General features: G+C 37.7%; 1 protein-coding gene across 2 annotated transcripts in view; it reads right to left on the reverse strand.

The window, feature by feature from the left end:
• Nucleotides 1-23,823, reverse strand: part of LOC111564152 (metabotropic glutamate receptor 7-like) — a 202,611-nt gene that overhangs the window by 36,903 nt on the left and 141,885 nt on the right. The gene's annotated exons all lie outside the window — the stretch shown is intronic.

Raw genomic sequence — 23,823 nt, forward strand, 5'->3', positions numbered from 1 at the left:
GACTTTACAAAGCAGCTTTTACCACTCTGACAGCCCATAATAAACAAATCTAACCAATCTAAAACTAGATGCAAAACAACCAGAAATACCTCAATGACATACAAAAACGTTCAAAGATGCAAAATTACCTGAATAAAACACCCGAATGACCAAAACTGAGACACAAAATGAGCCAAAACCACCCAGAAATGAGAGACAAAGCATCTAAAAGGAGACACAAAATTACCAAATTGAGATTCAATAAATCCCAAATGACATGCAAAACAATCAAAATTCTCCACAAAACAACCGAAATGAAACAAAAACGACCCAAATAAGACAACAAATGTCCAAAATGAGACTCAGTACATCCCAAAACAGTAATAAAACAGTCAAAACCTGCCAAAAGAATAAACAAAATGACACATAAAACGACCAAAATTAGACACAAAATGTCCAACGCAAGAGTCCAAATTCAGACAAAATACATCTATAATGACATGCAAAATCACCAACATGAGACCAAATATCCATAAAAAAGACGCAAAACTACCAAACTGAGAGACACGGTGTAAAACTCCACCACACCGTGAAGCCAGTTTCAGTATCGACTGTGGTTTTTACGACGTCTCGGCCTCAAATTTATCACTGAGATCTGATCTGACGTTTAGCTCGGATTTGCTTTGGCTCGGGCTTGTTGCTCCGGTAAAGGTCTTATTGATCTGACAGGCTGACTGCTGCTAATGAGTAATGAATACTATACTACTAATCTATTAGTGGAATGTCAATATGGATAAATTCCACCTGGATCTGCTCCGACTGCAGCAGTGATGAGTGGGAGGATTGACGCACAGCTGGAGGCTGGAAATCTAGTTTGTTTCGATCCTCAGAACCTCCTCTAACACATACAGTCAATATTATTATGATGCTGAAATGACAAACGAACCGGCAGCTCAAGCTTGTGTCACATGAGAAAGTTTAGTCAGCACAAGTAAAAAGAAACGTAGGCCAAAACAAGACCAAACGTTTCCAAAATAAGATGTAAAACATCCAAAAATGAGAGAGAAGATGGCGAAAATGAGGAAAAAAAATCAACAAATGAGATACTAAACAACCACAAACTTCTAAAATGAGAATTATGACATCAATGAGATGTAAAAAACACCAAAAACAAAGACAAAAACTAAAATGTAAAACAAAAAAAAACTAAAATGAGGCATTAAACAGCCAAAAAAGACCTAAAATGTCCAAAGTAAGATGTATAATGGTAATAAAATGCAAAACCAACAAAATGAGACTAAAATGACTAAAATGGGGCAAAAAAACGCCTAAAATGAGACACACACTGTCCAAAATGAGACCAAAATTGTCCAAAATGAGACCTACAAAATGCAAAAGCATGAAAATGAAGTAAAATACCCAAAATGAGACCCAAAAAAACAACAAAAATGAGACAAAAATGTTCCAAAACAAACGTATAATGTTCCTAATGACATGTATAGCATTAACCAAATGTTTAGTCAACAAAATTAGGCACTAAACCACTAAAATAACCAAAATGAGACAAAGAAAAATATCTAAAGTGAGACTTTTAACATTAGTAAGACGTAAAATAACCAAACTGTGACACAAAAATGTCCAAAAAAGATGGAAAGCATCCAAAATGAGATTTATAATGATAACAAAATGAAAAACCACCAAAATGAGAAAGAAGATGACAAAAATGGGGCAAAAATAACTAAAATGAGACCAAAAAAAATGCCCCCCCCCCAAAAAAAAAAAAAATATATATATATGTATGTGTATGTGTGTTAACAAAATGCAAAAAAACCCAAAATGGGATAAAAGGTGACTAAAATAAGACATTAACTGTCCAGAATGAGACATTTACCATCAACAGATTGCAAAAAAACAGCTTAAATGTGGCTCAAAATGACTAAAAAACTCTACACAGAGACATAAAACAACAAAAATTAGAAGCAAAACAACCAAGAACTTCACATCAGGAAACATTATGTCTTTAAAACGTCTTGTTTTGTTCAACCAAAGTCCAAATATGTAAAAATGTTGAGCTGACGATGAGAAATGATGAATAAAATGCAGGACATTTTCACATCTGACAGGCTGTGAAAACGTCAAATTAATCAATCAGGCTAAGATAAAGAAACAACAATGTCTGAACATTTCCACCAGATGCTGCAGTTAAACCTAAAAACAGTTCAGAGCCGCCGTCTGAGTTAATGCTCTAATTCTGGAGCTTCTTTACATTATGGAAACCGTTCCTGTCTGCAGGAAGCCAACGATAATTTGAAGTCTGACATTATTATTAATAATCCATTTGAAAAAGACGGACTGGATTAGTCAGAAGTGTCCTGAATATTTAATTTTCAATATGCTATTATTTGAAACAAGCTAAAATGCAATAATTCTGTAAATCAGTTCCAGAGTCTGGAAGAAGCTTTGCTGATTGACGGAGGCCGGAAAGTCTTATATACACTTTTAACACTAAAAAGGTGCAAAACTACCAAAATGAGACACATAACTGCAAAAATGAGACACAAAACTACCAAAATGAGAGACAAAACTACCAAAATGAGACACAAAATTACCAAAATCAGACTCAAAATATCCGAATTGACACATAAAATGTCCAAAATGAGTCGCAAAACTACCAAAATAAGCAAAAAACTACCAAAATGAGACACAAAATGTCCAAAAATAGACCTAAAATGACCAAAATTATGCACAAAACTGAGAAAAAAAAATGAGACACAAAATTACCAAAATGAAACACAAAATGTCCAAAATGAAAAACAGAACTACCAAAATGAGACACAAAATTACCAAAATAAGACATAAAATGCCCAAAATGAGTTGCAAATCTACTAAAATCAGAGACAAAATGTCCAAAATGAAACACAAAACGACCAAAATGAGACGCAAAACTGAACCAGGACCTAAAATGTCTAAAACTAGACCTAAAACTTCTCAAAAGAGACAAACTGACCAAAATCAGCCCAAAGATTATGAAAATTTGCCCTAAAATGACCAAAATTAGACATAAAATGACCAAAATTAGACATAAAATGACCAAAACTAGACCTAAAATGACCAAAACTAGACTAAAAATGATCAAAATTAGACATAAAATGACCAAAACTAGACCTAAAATAACTAAAACTAGACCTAAAACTTCTTAAAAGCGACAAACTGACCAAAATTAGTCCAAAGATTATGAAGATTTAGAAAAACATGACATACAAAAACTACCAAAATGAAACACAAAACTACCAAAATCTGAAAGAAAATGACCAAAATCAGATGTCAAGCATCTAAAGTGAGACTTATAATATTGAAAGTGAAGAAAAAAATGTTCAAAATGTCCAAAATGAGACATGTAATGTTGGAAATTAGGGCTACACCTCTTAAATTAGACCTAAAATATCCACAATGAGACCCAGAATTATGTAAATTGGACAAAATTTGTCTGAAATCAAATTCAAAGCATCCAGAAACACACATCTAACGTTAATGAGATGTAAAATTACCAAAAAGAGATGCAAGATGCTCAAAATGAGACATGAAACATCCAAAATGACCAAAGTCTGTGAGGAAGCAGATGAGACTTTAAAATGCAGCGTATTATTATTAATATTTCATTTGAATGGGACGGAGTGGATTAGTCACAAGTGTCCTGAATATTTTATATTCAATATGCTATTATGTGAAATGATGTAAAGATCCTGTAAATCAGGTCCAGGCTCCTGTTGAAACTGAGCTCAGACTCTGGAAGAAGCTCAGCTCATTTATTGATGCCAGAAACTGGTACAGTGAAACATTTAATACCAATGAGACGCGAGACTACTTAATGAAACAAAAAACTACCAAAATGAAGCACATAGTGACCGGAATTATATACAACATGTTAAAAACGATTATAATAATAACCAAAATCAGACACAAAACTCCTAAAATCAGATCTAAAATGACTAAAATCTGATTTAAAATGACCAAAACTAGACATAAAACTTATGAAATAAGACACAAACTGACCAAAATCAGACCTAAAATGACCGAAATATAACAGAAACCTTCTAATATCAGACATTAAAGTGTTTAAAATCAAAACCAAAATGACAAAAATCAGACCTAAAATGACCAGAACTAGACAATGACAATAATTAGACATAAAACTTATAAAATGAGACAAATTGACCAAAATTAGACCTAAAATGACCAAAATCAGAACTTTAATGACCAAAACTAGACGTAAAATGACCAAAATTAGATGTAGAATGACTAAAATTATACCTAAATGACCAAAATTGGACCTAAAATGACTAAAACTAGACCTAAAATTTCTTAAAAGAGGCAAACTGACCAAAATTAGCCCAAAAATTATGAAAATTAGCCCTAAAATGATCAAAACTAGACCTAAAATCAACAAAATTAGACATAAAATGATCGAAACTAGACCAGAAATGACCAAAATTGGACCAGAAATGACCAAAATTGGACCTAAAATGACTAAAACTAGACCTAAAACTTCTTAAAAGAGACAAACTGACCAAAATTAGCACAAAGATTATGAGAATTAGACCAAAACCAGACCTGAAATGACCACCACCAGATCTAAAATGTTTAAAATGAGACATGAGGCTGTGGTAGGAGCTCTGCTGACTGAACCAGTGACTGTGTTTCGGTGTTTTTTTGGCTTCTGAAGGTTACTGAAGGACTCGGGGGGATCCAGGATGATGCCGTGACCCACAGCCGATCGGTTCCACCGAGCTGAGGACGTCCTCAGACAGATTATCTACAAAGAGCGATCTGAATGAATCTTTGGTTCCGGCGCCTGGAGGAAAGTTAAAAACCGACTCCGGATGTTATCTCCAGCCGCCCTCACCCCGACTCCCCCCGACTCCCAGCGTGGAGCCGATAACCCGCAGGATGAAAAGCTGCACCGAGCTGACGGCCTGGTCGGCCTCAGGCTGCTGTTTGGCCACGGTGAAGATCCAGAAAGAGAGAAAAAACCAGCCTCTAATCCCCCCAGAAGGCAGCCGACCAAACTGAGGAGGAAAAAGAAAAGAGAAAAGCATCTCTTCCTCCCACTCTCCTACTTTCTCTTCACGTCTATTGTGGCTTTCTGGGCACTTCATCAGCTTCCATCCATCCATCCAACCATCCGTCCCTCCGTCCGTCTGTCCGTCCATCCGTCCGTCCGTCCGTCCATCCATCCATCCATCCATCCATCCAACTATCCATCTATCCAACCAACCAACCATCCATCCATCCATCCATCCATCCATCCATCCATCCAACCATCCGTCCCTCCGTCCGTCCGTCCGTCCGTCCGTCCGTCCGTCCGTCCATCCATCCATCCATCCAACCATCCGTCCCTTCGTCCGTCCGTCCGTCCATCCATCCATCCATCCATCCTTCCATCCATCCAACTATCCATCTATCCAACCAACCAACCAACCATCCATCCATCCATCCATCCATCCATCCAACCATCCGTCCCTCCGTCCGTCCGTCCGTCCATCCATCCATCCATCCATCTATCCAACCAACCAACCATCCATCCATCCATCCATCCATCCATCCATCCAACTATCCATCACATCCATCCATCCAACCATCCATCCATCCATCCAACCAACCAACCATCGATCCATTCATCCATCCATTCATCCATCCAACCATCCATCCATCCAACCATCCATCCATTCATCCATCCAACCATCCATCCATCCAACCATCCATCCATCCATCCATCCATCCATCCATCACATCCTCTTCATCCTCAGCTTCTAATGCACCGTCACAGCTAAACAAAGACCTCCACCCAAAATGATGCATCCAATGTCAGGAGAAACGAAACTGTTAAAATACCAAAACCAGACACAAAACATCCAGAACGACCCTATTAGTAGCAGAAAGTTCCAAATGAACGTCAAAACATCAAAAATGATCCAAAAAATGACAGTCTGACAAAAAAGTCAAAATTAGACACAAAATTTACAAAATTAAACACAATAATAAAACTTAGACTCTAATTTTCAAAATTAGACCCAAAATGTCCAGAATTAGAGACATTTAAAAAAAAAAAAAACCTAAAATGTCCAAAATGAGACACAAAATTTTCAAAATTAGACATAAAATTATCAAAATGAGACAGAAAACCACCAAAATTCAACATGTAATGTTTAAAATGAGAGCCTGGCTGCCTCTCAAACGGAGCTCAGACACCAACACAGCAGCGGATCAGTCATTTAGATGGAGACGGCATCTGTCAGCGGGGCTCTTCAATAATTCACTGAGGTCTTTGAAGAGTGTCACAGCTGCTGGAGAACCAATCAGAACTTCTGAAACCTGCCACATGTCCCTCTGCAGCTGGAGACCGTCTTCATCAGAGGTTCAGTCCTACAGGCCTCAGACCAGATGAAATAAACACCATCTAAACCCAAACCACACAATATGTCCTGTCAATACAAAAGGAAACCTCTCAAAATGTTCTGGCTGTTTATGGAGTCGACGGCAACGAAATGACAAAATGTTTGTAATTATTGTCACCACATGCCTGACAGGAGATTACTGCTGCCAAAAAAACCAAAATGACGAAGATAATATGAAAACCAACTAAAATGAGAGTCTAAACAACTACATGGTGTAAAATGAGAGGGAAAGTGAGCAAAATGAGACACAAAAACATGGCAAAAGAGGATGTACGACAACCAAAATGAGACAAAACAACCATAAACAGGCGCAAAACAAACAAAATTGACGTAAAACATGTCGCAAACAGATGCAAATGGAATAAAACAACTATGAAATTGTGCAACACCACAAAAAGACGCAAAACAACTACAAAAAGACACAAAAAAACACAGAGATGGAAAACGAAAACAAAGACACACAAAAGAACCACAGAAAGATACAAAACAACCACAGAGATGTAAAAAAACACACAGACACAAAAGAACAACAAGGACACACAAAAAACACAAAGAGATGCCAAACAACCATAAAAGGACCACAACAATACGCAAAATAACCACAAAGAGACATAAAACAACCACAAAGAGACACAAAACAACAACAAAAAGACACCAAACAACCAAAATAAGATGGAAAACAACCTAAATGAGACAAAACAACCACAAAGAGAACCAAAATTAAACAAAAGTGTTGTGAACCGACCAACAAGAGTCCTGAAACAAACAAACACTGAAAGGTGCAGAATAAGTGATAAAACTTGAGGTGAAACTCTCTGTGGAGGTTTTATAATAATCTGTGATGATCTTTAAACCCTCAGCGGACGTTCAGGAAGGATCAGGGCTGAATAATGAGGTAAATATCAACTCAAAACTCCTGAATCTGTCACCAGGAGGTTCAGATTCCTGACTAGACGGCTGATGCTGAAGGGAAACAAACTAAAAAAAAACAGGAAAGAGCCAAATTCTGCAGCTGTTTTCTTTCTGCAGAGTCTAAACAGCCTCCTCGTCTCCTTCTATTCCCGGCTGGTCTTATCAGTCCTCGGCAGACCTCCGGCTGCTCTGCTCTGCTGTCACGCCGTCGATAAACCGTCGGCCCACCTTCGTGTCGTTGTGGGCTGCGGGTCAGGTGAAAAAGGCCTGACGTCGCTCTGAATAAAGACGCTGTAAAGTGTCTAGAACAAACAGCTGGGAGGCAGCAGAAAGAGGAAGCCGTCCTGCCTCTGCAGATAAAGCGCCTCTTTCTCTGCCCCTTTCTGTTCATTCTGTCTCCTTTCATGTGTTCCTGTTTCTCCAGGTATCACCCAGAGACCCGACAAATTCAGCTACAAATCAACAACAACAGAACTCCCCCCAGCTTGAATGTAATCGGCCGCCGGCAGGCGTAAAACAGCCACAAAGTGAGGCAACAAGAACAAAATACAATACAAAATCAGACACAAAACTAGACAAAATGACCTAAACAAGACACAAAATAACCTAAACGTGATGGTAACAGCCATAAAGTGACATAAAACAACCACAAAGGGACACAATTACACAAATTAGACCTAAAATGACCAAAATTAGACACAAAACTTTCAAAATGAAACACAAACTGACCAAAAAGTGAAGAAACTTAGACCTAAAAGGACCAAAATTAGACCTAACATGACAAGTAGCTCAAAAATGATCAAAACTAGATCGAAAATTACAAAAAATAAACCTCAAATGACCAAAACCAGACCTAAAAAGATCACAACCAGATATAAATCAGACCTAAAAGGACCAAAATCAGACCTAACATGAAAAGTAGCTCAAAAATGATCAAAATTTGCCCCAAAATGACCAAAACTAGGCTGAAAATTACAAAAAATAAACCTCAAATGACCAAAACCAGACCGAAAATGATCACAACTAGATATAAACTGGACCTGAAATTACCAAAACTAGACCTAAAATGACCAAAACCAGACCTAGAAGGATCACAACCAGATATAAACTGGACTTGAAATGACCAAAACTAGACCTATAATGTCCAAAATTAGACCTAAAATGACCAAAATCAGACTTAAAATTACCAAAACTAGACCTAAAATAACCAAAACTAGACCTAAAATGACCAAAACCAGATCTAAAATGACCAGAACTAGACCTAAAATGACTAAAATTAGACAACACTTTTACAATGAGACAATCTGACCAAAATTAGCCCGAAAATGACCAAAATTAGACCTAAAACAATGCTTGTTTTATGTAGGGTTGTGTTTAGCTGTAGAGTTGTGTATAGATGTAGGGTTGTGTATCATGTATGTAGTGTTGTGTTCATTGTATTCAGTGTTGTGTTTTTGTATTTTGTGTATTTTTGGTGGTTATTCTAATCCTGCTTCTCTTTATCTCCTTCCTCCTCCTCCATGTTTCCCACAGCTGCAGTTCTCTGTGTGGCCTTCAGGGGGCTCTACTTCCTTCATTTCCTGACTTTAAAAACCCTCACAGTGATGGGGATCTACACACGGTTGCCATGGAGACGTGTTCTCTCTCTTTTTTTGGCCTTGACTGTGGATCGCCCCGCATCCTCCTGTGTTCTCGACGCTTCATCACCCGACTGCAGCTGCAACTCAACACATTTTATCGCCGCTCTGCGGAGAAAAAGCTGCTTTTCTGTGACTCTGCAGCGGCCGGATGCTCGCTGAACATCGTCTCGGTCGAGTCACGCTCGCTCAGTCGCCCGCAGGTCGAATGCAGTCGCAGTAAACTGCAAAACAGCGAGTGTTTGTCAGACCGTGGAGAGCCTCAGTTTGCTCTGTGGTCACGATCCTGAAAGATTTCACAGTGAAAACACAGAAACTCTGTTTGAATGTTCACCCAGACAGCAGACAGGAAGAGGCTGAACATGCCTCGTAAATCTGGACTAAATGTCAGTGATAGTTCAGGAGATCTGAGCTAAATCTGAAGGGGTGGGTTCACTTTCTTCATAAAAGAGCGGAACTTGTCGGGTCTGAGACACTAAACAAACAAACTGAGGCAAAAAACAACCACAAATATATGCAAAAATGAACAAAATGAGAGAAAACAGCGAGAGAGACATTAAACAACTACAAGGAGACAAAAAACTAACAAAATTAGACACAGAATGGGACACAACACAACCTAAACAACCACAGAAAGACATAACCAACACAAAGAGGTATAAAATAACAACAATGATGTTCAGGAACACCTTAAGAGACACAAAATGAACAAAAAATGTAACACAAAACAGCCACCAAGCGACAGAAAATGAACAAAAACAGAAAAAAAAGGCAGAAATAGTCTTAAAACAGCAACAAAGAGACACAAAATGAACAAAATGAGACAAATTTTTTCCCTAAATGGGACACAAAACGGTCGCACATAAAATAAACGTAAATAGACGTAACAAAAAACAACCACAAAGACACAAAATTAACAAAATTAGAGAGTAAACAGCCACAAGGGATGTTAAACAACCACAGAGACAAAAATGACAAAAATCTGACACAAAAAAACCACAAAGTGATGCAAAAAGAACAAAGTTAGACAAAACACAGCCACAAAAAGACACAAAACAGCCACAAAGAGACACAAATTGAACAAAATAAGGTCGTGAACCTGAACATTCAGCCGACTCTCTGTAATAAAATCACACATCGCCTCTGAATAACTGCTTCTGTTAATTAGAAAAGATGTCAAAAGTTCTGATCCAACCAGCAGGCAGCTACACAAACACACAGACACACAAACAGACACACAAACTCACTCCAGCTAGCTTCCTCCCTGTTAGTATTATTTGCCACTCATTAACTCAGAGATTAAATTGATTAATTGAACGGAAAAAGGAAATAAAGCCCCTCGGATGGCTGATAGCAGATTAGCAGCGCTGACAGGAAACGCAGCAATCAGAGCAGCGTCACCATGGCGACGGAATCATGTGGACGTTACCGAGGACGACCAGAGTCATCAGCACAGACAGGAAGTGAGAAATCACTCAGTTTCATCATAAAGGAAGGAGATCCTCCTTCTGTCTCCATTAATTATTAAAATATAACAAAGACACCAGTAAACTATTATTATTTCAGTAATTATTTTTTAATATCTAATAATAGTACCATTTATTACTAGTAGCATTATTACATTGTTTATTATGTATATATACACGCACACGCACACGCACACGCACACGCACACGCACACACACACACACACACACACACACACATATATATAAGGGATTGGAACTGATTGGAAATGTCATGTTTTTAAAAAATTATCTAATGATTCTAAATCAATGTTATTATTATTATTGTTGCATAAATATAGATTATTATTATTGTCATAATAATAATAATAATAATAATAATAATAATAATAATAATAATAATAATAATAATAATAATAATAATAATAATAAAGTGTCCACAGGTGTTTAACTATTCATTTTTTCCAGCCTCTGCAAACTTTTTCACACAACTCTCCTCATCAGCTGTAGAATAACAGTTTGGAGAGATTTTGATTAAATATTTTCATGATTTAGCATCATGTCCATCGAACCATCACAAAAAAAATGAAAATCTGAACAAATCAAACAGGAAATTAAGTGAAATGATCCTTTTTCCTCTGGACAGCTCAGCAAAGTTTACAGTTCGATAAAGTAGAATGAGGTGAGAAGGGAGCTTCTGTAATTATCTACTTTGTGACCAAACTCCTGTTTAAAGAATCACGCTGCTGCAGGGGAAAAGTTTAAAAGTTCCCACAGGTTTGTGTTATTCTTAAAAGCAGAGATAAGGGGAGACTCTTGTACACAACTTCCTGAACGGCAGCGAGGATTAAAACCGTTTTAAAGCCGAGAGGAAAGAACCTTCCGGCTTTTTACCGTTAATCCCGGGAGCGACGTCCGACGTCTTCTTCACCGTGGCGTCTTTGATTTCTGCGTTATTTCAGCTCCTAAACGTCCCGCTGACAGTTTCAAAGAGCAGCTGGGAGGATGTTTTCACTCCACAGGTGAGAAATCGAGTGTCTTTGTTCTCTCATTCGGCCGCTGAATACATCTAAATAAAACGCCTTCTTCAAAGAAATGTTGTGGGGAGGGGAAAAACCGTGAAAATCTGAACAACTGTATTCCTTTTCAGCCACAACATGAGACACGAGACTGAAATGACATCCCTTCAGTTTGTCTCTGAAACATTAAATAGGCTGGAAAAGACGGAAAACAACCACAGAGAAACAAAAATTACAAAAATGAAACACTACACAACCACAAAATGATGCAAAAAATGGGAATCAAAGCAATAACTATGACAAAAATGATGAAAATGAGGCACAAAACTAAGTGAGTCACTCAACCACCAAAATATAGTATAAAATCATTCAAATAAGCCATAAAAACATTAAATTAAGGTAAAAAAACAATCAAAAAGGCACAAAACCACCCACATTATAGTGAAAAGCACCAAAATGATTCCTAAAATCATGAAAATGAGTCACAAAACCACCAGCATTAGGAAGAAAACTACCAAAATTTGACACGAAATGACTAATGAGGTATAAAATTCAGAAAACAAGGCAAAAAAAACCCCCAAAAAGCCACAAAACCACCAAAATGAGTCTCAAAGCCATGTAAGTGAAATACAAACAACCAAAATGTGATATAATTAGCCACAAAATGATCAAAGTAAGGCATAAAATCATGAAAATGAGGCATACAGTTCTATAAATGGGGCACAAAACTACAAAAATAAGGCAGAAATTAGTGAAAATAAACCACAAAACCACCAAAATGATGCCGAAAGTCAGAAATTAGTCACAATGCCACCAAAATGAGGCACAAAATGAAGAAAATTAGCCCCAAAACAACCAAAATGAGGAACAAATACAATAACAAGAGGAAAAAAATCTACCAAAATTTGGCACAAAACAACCAAAATGAGACAGAAAACGACTAAAGCAAGAAAAGTTTTGCATAAAATGACTGCGATGTGATGTAAACTGACAACAAAGATTGAAAAACTGATGGAAAAATGTCCTTCTGACTATTGAGCTTCTCAGCGGTGTGATGATAACTGGGCTGTTTTCTGAATCAAACATCTTTTCAGCTGATAGATCCAGCAGGAAAGTGGCTGTTATCGAACGTTTCTGGAGCAACGAGCACAGCGGAGGAAGAAAACCAACACTGAATATGTGACCACAGGACACTTCATTTCCACACTTCACATTTATCATGGATGCAACCAGCAGAGCGATTCATTCTGGGAGCATCACGCTGCGATTTAAGAGGCGAAGCATCTCGTTGGATGCTCCTCATCTGCATAACGTTCAGGTCAAGGCTGCTTTATTCAAATCAGGAGCTTCCAGTGTGACTCACTGCCTCCAAAACACTCCTGGAAAACTTTTAAACCGATTGTTGGGCGAAAATGAAGACAGATTCAGCTGCTGCACAGATTATTTCTCACCTCAAAATGTACAAAATGACCAAAATGAGACACAAAATGAGCAAAACAAGGCATAAAACAAGCAAAATGAGACAAAAAATGACCAAAAGAATGCACAAAACAAATAAAGCACAAAATGACCAAAATTAGACACAATGCAACAAAAGTGAGGCACAAATCCACCAATATGACGAAGAAAATCATAAAAATGAAGAATAAAATGACAAAAATAGATAAAAAACAACTACATTGAGGCATGATTTGAGAAAAATGAGGCAAAAATCTACCAAAAAGACACATAAAAGTATCAAAATGAATCAAAATTACCAAAATTAGGCTCAAAGTCAGAAATTTGGCACAAATACCCCAAAATGAGACAGAAAACAAACAAAACAAGAAGTTCTCCATAGAAATTACCTCAATGTGTGCGATTACAGCTGAACTTACCTCACATTTAATGTAAAAAATGATTGTATTCATGTTGAAACATTTTATTATCAGAAAGTCTTATTGCACTTTCATATATTTTTCATTTCAGGTCCAACTCTCTTTCACTTTATCTGCCGGCTCGCTCCTTTTATTTGCATTGATCGTGCTTCAGATGAGCTCGTTTCTCTAATTTGTGTTGCATCGTGTCGATACATGAAATTTTTTATGAATTTGCTGCTCAGTCTGCTGCACTTTCACTGTCGCTGCTTCGTATCTGCTCTAATATTTCTGTTTCTCGTAGCCGAGGTGGGAGGCTGAGTAGGAGTCTGATCTGAAGAACGCTGCATAAATTAATTTACCATCCAGAAGTTTGTGTTTGGAGAAAACAGAAAGTTCTGGTTAAAGCTCAGAGGACTGACTGGAAGGCTTAAAATGGATTATTTCTCACCACACTAAGTGCAAAATGAGGTATAAAATGACTAAAACTATGCACAAAACAACCAAAACTAAACACAAAATGACAAAAATGAGACACAAAATGACCAAAAAGGCAAAAGAAATGACTAAAACAGGGCAAACATTGACCAAAAAAGGCAATAAATGATCTAAATAAGGCACAAAATGACCAAAATGTGACACAAAATGACCAAAAAGGGTAGAAAATGGCAGAAGCAAGGCACAAAATGACCAAAACTAGGCAGGAAACAATAAATATGATGTAAAAAAAATATGAAAATGAAGCAGAAAGTGACAAAAATTAGGCAGAATGACCAAAATGAGCCACAAAATGACCAAAAACAAACAAACAAAAAAAAACAGGCACAAAATGACTAAAATGAGACACAAAAAGGCAAAAAATGATAAAAAAAAAAAAAAAAAGTTGGCACAGAATGACAACAATGAATCATAAGTTAAGGAAGACTAGCCACAAAGCAACCAAAAATAGTGCATAAAATGAGAAAAAGAGGCACAAAACAGCCCAAGTGAGGAACAAAATGACCACATTAGGGCACAAAATTATGAAAATGAAGCACAAAATGGCAAAATTAGGCAAGAAACAACAAAAATTAGGCAAAATGACCAAAATGAGGCACAAAACTAGGCATTACCAAAATGAAACACAGAATTAGCAAAACAAAGGCAAAAAAACCGACCTAAACGAGGCACAAATAGACCAGAATGTGAGTTTGTGCTTGGAGAAGACAGAGTTCTGGTTAAAGCTCAGAGGACTGAGCCAAACTCCTGAAGCAAACCTTAAAGACCGAAGTCTGACATCCTAACGAGGCTCAGCGGATCCTCCTCTGCTTTCAGACATGAAAGATTTCAGAAGAAGTGGCTGCTGAAGGGTCGCTTTCACCTCTAACTGCCGAGAACGCTCTGCCGGACACTTTTCACCCTTTGAAACTGCCGTCTGATCTCAGCGGACCTCCAGGAAGCTTCCCTCAGTAGCGCCAGGACAAAGATGAATAGATAAAGCTCCAAGAACATTCAGTTACAAACTAAAGGGGTTCTGGGTCGTTTCAGGGAAAAGTGTTGGAAGTTTGCAGCATTAAAGTCTGAACACGGCTGCAGTTTGTCAATGAAAACACGAACAGATCTGTCTGAGTGCGTTTCCACACAGATTCCTCCACGTGTGTGTTGTGTTGTATATGTTGTGTTGTATATGTTGTGTTGTGTATGTTGTGTACATTGTGCAGTACATGTTGAGTTGTGCGTCTGCTCCCTGCTGAGCTCTCTGACAGAAGCTATAATCGTCCTGTCAGACCACTGAGCTGCTCCATGTGTGTTTGAGGACTGGATGTTTCCTTCAGAGACACCAAGAAGACTTTAATTATGAACAACGTTAACCCTGGAAACCCTAAACCTGCTGCTGACAGTCGGAAACGTGTGTTAGCTTTAAAAAAAAAAAAAAACACAGCAGACTGACACCAGTGATAAACCAGAAGATGGAAGAATAAAATAATAAAAAAAACCAAACTAAATCAGGCATGAAATGACCAACAAGAGAAACAACACCACCACACCTAGACATTAAATGACCAAGAGAAGGCACGAAAAAAATGAATCGAGGCACTAAATGATCAACATGAGGCACAAACTACCAGAATGAGACACAAAACTACCAGAATGAGACACAAAACTACCAAAAGGAGACACAAACAGCCAAAATGAGCCAGAAAATTACCAAAATCAGACACTAAATGACCAAAATGAGGCACAAAGTGATCAAAATGAGACAAAATAAGAACGTAGATGAGGCAAAATGATTAAAACGAGACAGAAAAAGACCAAAACAGACAAAAATGAAACTTAAACAACTACCATTTTAGTAATTTTGTTTCTCATTTTAGTGAATTTGGTCATCTGTTTCATTTTTGTTTATTTTGGTCATTTTCTGCCTCGTTTTAATAATTTTCCCCTCACCTATTGTCTTACTTTGTCTCATTTTGGTCAGAATTGTCCGATTTAGATGCTTTCTGTCTCATTTTGGTTCATTCTGTTTCTTATTTTGGTTCATTTTGTTCCATGTTTTGGTGAAATTTGTTCTTTATTTTGGTTAATTTGGTAATTTTCAGTTTCATTTTTGTTTATTTTGGTCATTTTCTTCCTCGCTTTAATAATTTCCCCTTCATCTGTTGTCTTATTATTTTGTCTCCTTTTGATCATGCTTATCTGATTTTGCTGCTTTCTGTCTCATTTTGGTTCATTTTGTTTCTCATTGCAGATGTCTGAAAACTAAAAGTCGCTGTAGGAACCGTCACGTCATACACTTTGGTATAGCATGACTTTTGCTCCTTTGGGATTAACACATTTCTGCTTTCTGTCTTATTGTTTCTTATTTTATTTCCCATAAAAAGCACCAGAATAAAGAAAATAAAGGCTCAGTTTCAGTTTCTTTCAAGTCGCTGCACTTCTATCCCACCACAGCTTATATTTCCTTAAGAAGAGCTGAAGAGAATTTAGATTCCAGTTGGATTTTTGTCCTTTTCTCTCGGTAAGACGTTGCTACCAGCCTCCTGCCCTGTTATTGTCCTCATCCCTGTCTTTAAACTGCATCTGATGGACGTCTGAGTCTGTCCCTGGATCTGTCCCGGCTCTGAGGGTCGTAGAAAGGCCACGTTCCTACGTCTAGTTCTGGTTTTATTGCCGCTCTTTCATCATTTTTATTCTCTGCTCTGCTGTGAAGGCGTCGCTTTCTCAGCTCTTCCTCCCACGTTCTGTCTGTTTGCTTTCAGACCTTCATCTGCTGACTTCCAGTCTCACACAGACTTTTTCAGTGACGTCCAGTCACTCTGTTTATTTATTAGTTCTCAGGCCTGCAGAAATCATAAAACGCTGTTTTCTTGGGATTCTGCAGGAAAAAGTGTCACTGGTTCAGTGAATGGATCTGAAGAGGAGCTAAAGGCTGCAGTGAGTCCAGTTTGTAAACCTCCACATTATTTACTGTTGGTTTCTCTTTGTTGTTAAATTATCAATATATAATAACAAGCAAAATCACATGAAAAAAAACAGGCCAAAAATATGTGCTTTTAAAAAATACTGTAAATGTGTTATTTTACAATGTTAGACCATAATATTTACAATTAAAAAATATTCTATAGGTATTAGCTGTTGTTCAGATAATAATAATAGTAATAATCTATAAATAATTGTTTAATTTTTTATATATATATATATATATATATATATATATATATATATATATATGTTCATTTTTGGCACTTTCAGAGCAGATTTAACTCAGTTTTATCTGTTTTTAATAACACAAACTCACACCACTGCATAAACATCCATAGAACCAGACTCCATTTACAATTTAACAAATTTTCGACTTCACTTCTTCAACTCGTTTGGTTGCTTTTTGTTTACGCAGAACTTCCTCTGTCCCGCTGTGTTTGAAAAGTAAGAATCCAGGTTGTTTTTCTTCAGCAGATTAAAGCCCTTTGAGGCCAGGGAGAAGTTTTTTACCGGTAGCTTTGTTCTTGAGTTTTGACGCTCAGGAGGCAGCAACAGAACAGGATTAAAAAGCTGCTTCTGTAACTGGTTCGACTCCAGTGTTGGAGTCGGAAAAGTGGATCCTGGATGAATTAAATGTTGTCACTGTGTCGTCCTGAGCTCAGCAGTCTGGAAGTTATTAAATGATGTTTGCTGGTGTCGGTATAATGTGCAGACTCATCACCAGCCGTTCCCTAAATGAAGCCCTAATCCTGGATGTGAACTGTTTAATCCACCCACAGCGAGGCAGATTACATTGTGGTGCAGCTCTGACTATCCAACATTTCCTACCGTTTATGAATTATTTATGTGACTTCGGCCATCGTCTCATCACTTTGGGTTTTAAATCCGTAATGCAGATGTTCGTAACGTCAGACAAATGAACACAGAGACGTGAATTTAATTTAATCATCTCAGCTGGTTTTTCTTTTCCAGCTCTAAATGCTTCGTGAGTTTTATTTATCCAGAGTTTTGTCTCTCAGGATCTCATCGGTGGCGAACGGAAACAAGTTTTTGACAGTTTTGTCTGATTTGGTAATTTTGTCTAATTTTAGTAGTACTGTAATTTCATTAAAAACTACTAAAAGTTAATTTAAAAAATGAACAGTTTAGATTATGGCCATTCTGTGTCATTTGTTTGGTCATTTGTGTTTCCTTTTTGGATGTCCTTTTTGGTCATTTCTGTCCGATTTTGGTAATTCTATATACATTTTTAGTAATTTTTGTCTCATTTTGGGTAATTTGTTCACATATTTTGGCTATTTTGTCTCATTTTTGCCTCATTTTTCATCTCATTTTAATTCTGTAACTTATTGTGATTATTTTTGTCTCACTTGGTAATTTTGTTCAATTTTTGTTTTTTTTGGTCTCATTTTGGTTCTTTCATTTAATTTCTGTCTGATTTTGGGCATGTAGCCTTTTATTTTGGTCGTTTTGTGTATTGTTTTGGTCTCATTTAGGTTGTTTTCACCTTATTTTTGTCTCATTTTAGTCATTTGTTATATCATTTTGGTTGTTTTATCTAATTTTCACCTAATTTTTTGTCTCATTCTGGTAATAATGTGACTTATTTTTGTTGTTCTTGTCTTATTTTAGTGATTTTTGTCTTATTTTGGGCCCTTTCGTCTAATTTTTCATCTGATTTTGGCCATTTTGTGTCCTATTTTGGTTGTTTTGTCTCATTCTTGTGTCTCATTTTGGTAATTATGTGACTTATTTCGATTAGTTTTGTCGCTAGTCATTTTGTCTCAATTTAGGGTTATTTGATCATTTTTTTGGTCATATTTTGGTCAATTTCACCTCATTTTTGCCTGATTTCAGTAATTTTGTGTCCATTTTTTGTCATTTTTGTCTTATTTTAGTCATTTGTTGTCTTATTTTGGTTGCTTTGTTTCATTTTCACTTAATTTTTTGGTCTCATTTTGGTAATAATATGACTTATTTTAGTTGCTCTTGTCTCATTTTGCAGCTTCTTGTCTTATTTTGGTTCTTTCTGTCTATTTTTTGTCTAATTTTGGCCATTTTGAGTCCATTTTTGGTGTTTTTTGTAACGTTTTGGTTGTTTCTCTTCATTTTGTCACACTTCTCAAATTATACTTATTTCCAAACAAAATACCGCTGCCTATGACACAGTTTAGTTGTGTAGAGATGTAATTTTGTGCAGACTGAACTGTGATGTCGATGCATTCTAAGCATCATCGATTAAACCATCTAATGATGGCAGCAGAAATAAATCTTTTGATAAACCTTCGTTTTGCTTCAGGTTTTCAGCTCCAACAGCCTCCACCAATGAGCAGCTGAGAGGTGAAACTGAGGACGGAAGAGGCTCAGATCAGGTGAACAGAATCCCCGCTGGGAAACCTTTTCAGATTCAGATCCAGTCCAGCAGGAGCAGCAGGACGAAGCGTCCGCCGACCTTTGAGGCCTGGTGATGATTAGTTCAGGTCTTGAGAAGAACCGACGTCCCGCAGGTTGACGGACGAGTCGAGCAGATGTACAAACCTCCACAGGCTCCGAAGTGTCAGAATGATGAAGGATTTCACAGCCGCTGACGTTTGGACTGTCGGCGTCCAACGATCCGACTCAGAGGATCATCTGTCAGGATCCAGAGACCACCGAGGACGGAGGAGGCTGATCCAGGAGCTGAAAGTCCATGTAGGACAGCAGATCGACTCAATTCTGGATCATTTTGGTAAGTTAGTCTCTCATTTTTGTCTGTTTAGGTCATTTTTTGTATTATGTTGGTCATTTTGTGTCTCATTTTGGTGCTATAAGTTAAATTCTGGTCATTTTCATCAAATTTTCTGCCTTATTTTGGTCATTTTTCCTAATTTCTTGTCTTATTTTGGTCATTTTTCCTCATTTTTGTCTTTTTTTGGTAATTTAGCCTCATTTTTGTCCTTTGTTTGGTAATTTTCATCTCATTTTCTGTCTTATTTTGGTCGCATTGCTTCATTTTCTGTATTATTTTGGTCATTTTGCTCCATTTTCTGTCATATTTTGGTTACTTTTGATCTCATTTTCAGTCTTATTTTGGTAATTTTGCCTCATTTTTGTCTTATTTTGGTCATTCCCATCTCATTTTCTGTCTTTTTTTGGTCATTTTGCACCATTTTCTGTCTTATTTTGGTCATTTTCATCAAATTTTTTGTCTTATTTTGGTCATTTTTCCCCATTTTCTGTCTTATTTTGGTAATTTTTCCCAGCTAAAGCAACATCCCTGTATCAGAAACCAGGATTTTACTGAACCAATGAGTGAACAGGTAGCTGCTGATGCTAATGCTAATGCTAACAGGCTGTCAGGTCGGACAGACACAGAAGTTTGGACGTGAAAACTACATTTCCTGAGGAGAGAGACACTGAAGCCTTTCCACCAGAGTAACACCTGTAACCACGGTAACCGAACACAAAGACTCTGAGAAGACTTTAGCTCGTGGCTTCGTCTGCTCCCACACAGTGCCGTTGTGTATTTCGGGGTTTCATAAGTCCATGTTTGAGTGCCGCTGAGCTGAATTGGGCTCTAACTGGGGCAGACTAAATGAGATTTGTCCCGAGAAGTTTTCTGCCGCAGCGTGAACACGAATGGATTCCGGCTGAGAGAGTCGTCCCGCTGCAGATTACGGCCACATAAACCCTGATGGAGGCCCATCAGACCGAGACGCCTCCTGATTGACCCATTAAGCTCCAGCAAAGCCCCGTGCAGGCAGCAAACCAGAGCCACGGCAGAATAAAGTCCACTGCTGTACGTACGGAGACAACTAACGGGAAGTTTATGACGATCCTGCCTCTGGTTCAGCCGAATCGTGTGAATAAAGTCACAGAACGGGACAAGTCACATCCGTCCACGTTAGGAGAATTCATCCACACGTTACAGCAGGAGTTTCCTTTCATCAGTGGTCGTTTAGTGTCTCTTTCTGGTTGTTTAGTGTCTCTTTCTGGTCATTTTGTGTCTCTTTCTGGTTGTTTAGTGTCTCTTTCTGGTCGTTTTGTGTCTCTTTCTGGTTGTTTAGTGTCTATTTCTGGTCATTTAGTGTCTATTTCTGGTCGTTCAGTGTCTATTTCTGGTCGTTTTGTGTCTCTTTCTGGTTGTTTAGTGTCTCTTTCTGGTCATTTTGTGTCTCTTTCTGGTTGTTTAGTGTCTCTTTCTGGTCGTTTTGTGTCTCTTTCTGGTTGTTTAGTGTCTATTTCTGGTCATTTTGTGTCTCTTTCTGGTTGTTTAGTGTCTCTTTCTGGTCGTTTTGTGTCTCTTTCTGGTTGTTTAGTGTCTATTTCTGGTCATTTTGTGTCTCTTTCTGGTTGTTTAGTGTCTATTTCTGGTCATTTTGTGTCTCTTTCTGGTTGTTTAGTGTCGATTTTTGGTCATTTTGTGTCTCTTTCTGGTTGTTTAGTGTCTATTTCTGGTCGTTTAGTGTCTATTTCTGGTTGTTTTGTGTCTTTTTCTGGTCATTTAGTGTCTATTTCTGGTCATTTTGTGTCTTTTTCAGGTCATTTTGTGTCTTTTTGGCCATAATTTTGCACCACAGATGATGTTTTGCATCACATTTTGCATCTTTTTGAGTCTATTTGTGGTAATTTTGTGTGTCTTTGTGGTTATTTGTATCGTACTGTCATCATTTTGCATCTTCTTGTGGTAATTTTGTACCTCTCTATGAGCATTTTGTGCCCCAGTTGTTGTTTTGTGTCTCTTTGTGGTTATTTTGCATCTATTTTATTGTCATTTTGTGTCTCTGTTGTTGTTCTGTGTCTCTCTGTGGCCATTTTGTGTCTTTTTGTGACTCTCTGTATTTATTATGTGTCCTCTTGCAGTCATTTTGCATCTTGGTTGTTGTTGTGCGTTATCTCTTTGTGGTTTGTTTGCATGTCACTGTTGCCGTTAGGTGTTTCTTGGTGGTGTTACTTTCCACAGCCTCCAGCAGGACTTTTCTTTTCCTCTGTGAACAGCAGCAGTTCAAGTGAAGGTTACTCCTCTTGTCCATGCAGCTTTGATGTGGAACTGAGGAGCAGCTGCACGTGTTCCTGGACGTATACTTTTGGTAATGGCTCCCCTCTGAGAACACACAACGCAGCACAAAGGAAGACCATGGCAGAGGGGCAATAACGGCAGGCCTAATAGCAACAGCTCCGCCACATCTGGCACACCGGAGGCTATCGAGGTGAATAATTTAGTGTTGTGAAGAGGCACAGACATGGCCATGAATGCAGAAGCACAGGCAGCGCTACACACTGCTGCGTACCTGCCGCACAACAATCTGCAACATGACAGGCTTTAGATCTCAACAACGGTGGAAAAACATCAGGAAACTCAGTTATAGTCATGTTTATCTTCTTGGGTTTAAGGTTTTCAAAGCTCAGTTCCCTCCTATTAATGATAGTCTCTCTGTTGTTTTATCAGTTCTGGTCATTTTGTGTCTCCTTGTCATGGTTTTGCATGTGGTTGTCGTTTTTTGGTACTTCGGTGGCATTTGTTTCCTGTCTGTTGTTGTTTTCCATCTTTGTGCTCATTATGTGTCTTTGTGGTCATTTTGTGTCAGTTTGTTGTCTCTTTGTGGACATTTTGTGTATTTTTGTGGTCATTTTGTGTCTATTTGCCATCATTTTGTCTCTTTGTGGTCAGTTTAACTCTTTTTATATCTCTTTGTGGTCATTTTGTGTCTCTTTGTGGTAATTTTGTGTCTGTTTATGGTCATTTTAAGACTTTTTGTCATTTAGTGTCTCTTTGTGGTCATTTTTGCTTTTCTTTTCTACTCATTGTCTAATTTATCTACATTTATTCGTTACTTTCTGGTTAGTTTTTTCCACCAACTAAAACCAGAACATTTATTGGGTGGAGCTGAGCCTCCTCCATCATCAGCTCCTGTACATCTACACAGTCAGGACACACAACTCCAACACACACTGGATTTTTACACTGTCACAACTCTGATGCTTTATCTTAGATGGATCACACTCGCACATGAACAGACACACACTCCCATCACAGTAGAAGCCAGTCCGATCCTCCAACAGCAGTGATACCAGAGAAAAGTAATTCTCAGGAGAAACTTTCTGGAAACCGTAAGCTTTTCCTGAAGAAATATAATTCAGCACCAGAGTCTGAAAGTCTTCCAGCACCAGAGAAGAAGAATGAAACACAGACAGCAACCAGAGTATTAAAACGGCACACAGTACAACTGTGCCTCTTTTTGGCCATTTTGTATCTATTTATTGTAGTTTTACTTCATTTTGTGTAATTTTGTGGGCATTTGGAGTCTCTTTATGGTCATTTTGCATCTAGTTGTAGTCATTTTGCTTCTCTCATGTACATTTTGTGTCTTTTTTGTGGTCATTTTTCATCTCTTTGTTGTCATTTTGCATCTCTGTTGTCATTATGAATTTCTTCGTGGCCATTTTGTGGTCCTTTGAGCCCATTTTGTGTCTTTTTTCTGCCATTATGTGTCTCTTTGTGATCATTTTGTGGGCATTTGGAGTCTCTCTAGGGCATTTTGCATCTCTGTTGTCTTTTTGTGTCTCTTCGTGGTCATTTTGCATCATTTTGCTGTCATTTTGCATCATTTTTTGTCTCTGTAGTTATTTTGCATCAATTTGTTGTCATTTTGCTTCATTTTGTTGTCATTTTGCATCTTTTGTTGGCATTTTGTGTCATTTTGTTGTAATGTCGCGTCATTTTGTGGTCGTTTTTCGTCACTTTGTCTTCTTGTGGTCATGTTTCATTTCTTTGTGGTCGTTTTTTATCGTTCTGTTGTCATTTTGCATCTCTGTTGTCATTATGAATTTCTTCAAGCCCATTTTGTGTCTTTTTGCAGCCATTCTGTGTCTCTTTGTGATCATTTTGTGAGCATGTTGAGTTTCTCTAGGGCATTTTGCATCTCTGTTGTCTTTATGTGTCTCTTTGTGGTCATTTTGCATCATTTTAGTGTCGTCTTGTTTCTCCCTGTGGTCATTTGGTGTCACAAATTTATCTAGATTATTCAGTTACTATGTGGGTTTGATTTTGCACAATC

Source organism: Amphiprion ocellaris, chromosome 5 (assembly GCF_022539595.1).
Source record: "Amphiprion ocellaris isolate individual 3 ecotype Okinawa chromosome 5, ASM2253959v1, whole genome shotgun sequence".
NCBI lineage: Eukaryota > Metazoa > Chordata > Actinopteri > Pomacentridae > Amphiprion > Amphiprion ocellaris.